Source organism: Halyomorpha halys, unplaced genomic scaffold, assembly GCF_000696795.3.
Source record: "Halyomorpha halys isolate HHAL.00 unplaced genomic scaffold, Hhal_1.1 Scaffold149.1, whole genome shotgun sequence".
Lineage (NCBI taxonomy): Eukaryota > Metazoa > Arthropoda > Insecta > Hemiptera > Pentatomidae > Halyomorpha > Halyomorpha halys.
The window spans coordinates 531,924-537,335 of NW_027108625.1; positions in this window are offsets into that span (position 1 = coordinate 531,924).

The following is a 5,412-nucleotide window of genomic DNA, read 5'->3' on the forward strand; positions in this document are numbered from 1 at the left end:
GCTCGTTACCAACAATGCCAATGTGGCTTGGAGCCCATATGAAAATAATGGATTTACCTTGCTGTGATAATTTTAGAAGAAAAGATTGAATTCTTATGATGAGTAGATGAGTTTGAGATGTTGTTTGCACATTCGCACTACGTGATAAAATTTTCTCTGTTACAAACTTATTGAATTGCTGACGGATTCGGCCTGTTGAATGGAACGGACAAATATTTAAAGTTCAATGATGAGATTAAGTGAACAGTGTTCCACAGGACAATAACACGTTGCTCTGGACCAGAAAACAATATATCATCTCGAGCCAGCCTCTTCACGAGATGAAGGAAACGATCCCTCATCTTAATGCAATATATATAGCCATTGTGAAGGCACGATCTGATGTAAGTGCACGTAGCTTCTCATTTAAGTCACATAAATCCTAAGCCCCAAGTACCTTCAGATGTCCCCTGCTCCGATATTTCAATGCGCTCTGCCTACGGTATGCGATATTTTAAATTTCTTATTGTCCTCGTGGCATAGGATGGCCGTATTCACAATGGAGCGAATAATGCCGATAGCCCACGCACTCGTCGCCTCGATTCTCAACTGATAGATGATGGTACAGCATTGGATCGAGCATGCCAGTGCTTTACGAAATCTCTAATATAAGCCACACTACATGATTATGCCTACACAAGTAAGTGGTTTGTTAGTTTGTTTAGTGGCACCAAACTTCATTGGTCATCAACATCATTTAATTTTGCTAATATTCGTTAAATTTTATTTTTAATTTGATTATTTGTTATTTTATTTATTTATTTTATTATTTTTTTTTCCTTCCGTTCAAGTTATATTTTTGTCAGTAAATTTCAAAAACTGAAACACCGATTCTATCGCCTTATCGCCGTTTCCAAAGTTTTTTGAGATATCTTGGTTTAATCCTAAGCTATTGAGGTGTGGTGTAAAATATGGGCATCGTTGGAAAACATGGCTTATTGTTAAATTGTTATTGCAATAAGGCAGTTCAGAGGCGTTTCTTTTGAAATAAGATAGGAGTGGGTGAGCCTCGTGTGAACTATTCTCAGCCTAGTCAGGTACCCCAGGGCTTGACATCCTTTTTAATAATTTTTAATTTACTCATTGGTCTTTCGTTCTACAAATTAAAATTAGGTCGAAACGTCGGCAGGAATAAATAATGTTTTGTATTTTTGTTGCTTGCTCCCCCCGACCATCTTCTCCAATTATTAATCTATGGTCAACTGTCAACACCTCATTTTATAAATAGTAACGGATAAAAACGGACAAAAAGAGATAACAACCATCATTCAGAGATACATAAAAATAAAAAAATATGCCAACAAATTTGGAATTACACATAATGAATTGAAAATAAAAATAGTTAATTAATGGAATTAGAAAGTAGCAGATTGTTAACAATGAAAGATATTACAGCTCATATTCATTATATCTCAGCTTTCGATTGATAACAATAATGCTAATGTCTAATTTCATACTTATTAATCAACTATTTTTTATTTTCAATTCATTGTTATGTTTATTTCCAAATTTGTTATTCTATTTCTTTGTTTCTCTGAATCATGGTTGTTATCTCTTTTTATTTTATAGCCCTGAGGAAGACCTGAAAATTAGGTCGAAACGTATTTACGTTGACGTATTTAATCAAATTATATAATGTACACTTAAAAAACATTTTCTCAAGTGTAAGAGATTGTAATAAAATAAATAAACTGTTACAATCGAGTGTAAAACATTTTCATATAAGGAAGATGGTTCGGGTGTGAAGGCCACTACTACTTCTTATCTCATCATAAGTTCATCTCATTCATGTTATGTTCTTACCTTCATTCGTTAAACCCTGAAGACCAGGAAAGTGCGGCGAAACGTTCGCTCACATTAAATAGTTTAATAACTGATTGAGTTTTTTTTTTTACTGCACCCGGACCATTTTCCTTGAAGAAAGATATTTTACACTCAATTGTAATGGTTTATTTATTTTAACTTATTTATTTTATTACAATCTTAAGATCACTTAAGAAAGTATTTTTTAAAATAGTGTTCATTAAATAATTACTTTAAAAACATCAATGTAAAAAATACATAATGAAAGAAAACATACAAGAAGAAAAAAAAAACTAGTTTTGTTATTTTATATATAATAACAAAACTTTCTAGGGTGAATAAAATAAATTTTAGCCAACGTGTCGCCATATTTTGTAGGGCTTTATTTCCTGCATATATTAAGCTTTGAAGAAGCCCTAAAAAATTACGTCATTAAATACTTAAATATTACACGTCATTAAATATTACACGCAGTAAATAAATGATCATTTATATTAAAAACAATTTTGTTTGAAATTTTATATATTTACAGAATAAAAAATCTTGAACTTCATTTAATAATATGTTGATAAGAGAAAAATTGTTCATATATAGTCCGTTATACCGTAAAAATTGAAAAAGGAAAAAATAGTGTGAATTCCTGTTTAATCAGTAACATTAACCCATTAATCGTACCCCAAAATCTCCAATCCCATATCACAGCCCTCGAAGAATGGTGTCGTAATTGGAGGATTAAGATAAAGTTTCTAATCTTGCCTCTTCCATTCTTGACAATCCTCCGAGGCGCCTGAAAAGAAGATGGCCACGAGACCAGCTAATGTCAAATGTCATTAGAGAACTACCAATGGGTTGTTTCTCTGCACGCCTGGAACAGTCCAATTTAACTTAGATCAGATTTACTAAATGTATTATAATGTACAGCTGTAAATAGCAATAAATAAATATTTAAAAAAAAGTCAGTAACATTTAACGGCCACGGTCACTACCAGGGTGCAAACTTTATGAAAGTTGCTATTTTTACAGCATTTACAGTCACGTAGGTTTTGACGTGCGACCACGTCTACAGTGCATTGGACACAGCCCTAGCTACTTTTGCGGCAATCTTATATATACTACATGAGAGTGAACATAAATACCTCACAAACCATAACGGGAATCGATCATATCTCGTCCACTTTTGGAATATTTGAACCAAAATTAAAATTAAATTATATCTTAGTGGTAATAAATTAATGTGAGATTTTTGGAAATTATTAAAATATTGGTGACTAAACAAATCTGCATATATTAGTGATCGTAACTATTTAGATATAATATAAAATATGTTATTTTATCACTTCATATATATCATAATTATTATTTATCATCATTGTTATAATTGACTAATGGGCTTTGAATTATGGAAATATATACAAATCCTTTTGAAAACATTTCATTAAACTGATTTTTCTCCAAGTTAATACCACCGTTAGAACCTAACCAGCTCCGGGGAAGTACAAAAAGACTTCCACTCCATTAAAGAGCTTGTTAGCAGATTCCAGGAGATCTTCGCCGCTGGAGCTGGAAGAGCGGAATTAATACGGGGTCGGCTGCTACTATCGTAAAGTGCTCGGATTGGAATTGCCAAGAATCGCTGAGCTAGTATAACCGAACAAAATGGAAAAAGTAGAAGAAAAATATCTGGATTATTGATACAAAAACCAAATACACGATCCAATTTCAATACATTATAATAGAAATAGGAAGGTATACGTTTTAGATCGATTTATATTTATCAATCTTTTACAAACCTAAAATTGTCAAGTAATTAAAAAATCAAATATTATTAGAATTTTATAGACATGTATGATATACAATATTATTAAATTTGTATTAACAATTCGATCGATTACACCATCACACAAATTTGACAACAGTCAGACACGTGGAACCAATTTTTTTTCCTAATGTCTAGATCACAAAATACTATAAAACCTTTTCATTGTGAGGACATATTTATTATTATTGTTTTTATTTTTGACGTAAATACAAAGCTTCCCTACCTTCGGGAGTGATGAAGCGAAAAAAAAATCATACTCAAGTTCTCTAGTTATTTCAAAAAAGCAGCACATTATTAAAAAAAAAATTAGAAAAATACTGTAAGTTACAAAAATGAACCACGAGGAACCAATAAACCTTAGTGCAGGGTCATATTAATTAACGTTAATGAAACCCTGGTCACTAGTAATTGCTACTCGTAACTGACAGTTCTGTCAATGCGCAAATGTACGCAACCAAGATCTCACAGGCAAATTATTTACAGAGGAGAACTTGGCTATGGCTTTGGGCACAAGGCAATCAATTTGATTGGTTTATAATTGCTTATTACTAATCTAAAGTGCTATTCAATGGAGGATAAATTACCAATTATAATTTTTTTACAATTAAATTTGTCAATTTAAATTCATTTTCATCATGTTAGCTTTGCGATAATTAGAAAAAAATCCGTTTTGTCCAATCGATAAAAATTAAGTTATTTTGTTAATTGTATAATTTCTATTTTACTAGGCATTGCGGCACTGTTAGGCTACACGGTGACAATAATCGAACTTCAACCGGACTAAAGTACACTAGAAAAATGACTATTACATATAGACCCTAATTACCATAACTAACTAACATAAATATATAATCAAATAATATTCTAATTAACGACCAATTTATAACAAAATAGCCAATGGTGATTTCAACTTCCAAATATGATCCTGGGGCAAATTGTATCTTCCCTATCAAACCTAAAATAAATCATCCTCCACAGAGGGTGGCTAATGGATTTATTTTATCCCATTTTTAAATTCTACCTATGTAATCTAACGTACATTCAAATGTTGGAATTTTTAACATCCTAGAGAATCGTTACATTGATAAGGAACGTTGAATTCTATATACCTTCCGCATTTATGATATGGTTGAATTTATTGTTTTTCTTCGTTTATAACAAGGTTCATTGTTTAAAACTAAAATAAAATATTGTAGAAAAACTTAGTTTTAATTTTATTAAAAAATAATTAAACAACAGGTTAACTATATTACCTAGAATAACACAGTATAGACTCACCTATCGACAGAAGTAATCAATATGCAATTTAAAATCAAAGTTTTATTAAATATTAAAAATTTTTAAAAAATAATATTTACGTTTAAATATTAAATAATATTTAATATTTAGATATAGAGATATCGCATTGTTTCCTCTAAGGAATGTTTCCGTAAACAGAATTGTATTTTATACCATATTATAAACTAATAAGGTATAACATTATCAAATTATAATGCTACATTTATCCCTATTTTAACTTTTTAATATGGGTATTAATTTATGTTATAATTTAATATCTGTCTAACATTTATAAAAAAAACTCTTTAAATGTTACTTTTTTTGCAATTAATAATTATTATTTTATTTATTTATTTTTTTAAAGGTTTCTCAGTCCCTTGCTAAAAATCGGTTAGAATTCGCTCTAAAGAAGTCAGCTTAGAAAAGAAAAACAATACAGATCTATAAATTGTGCAAATGTAAATGTCGGGTTT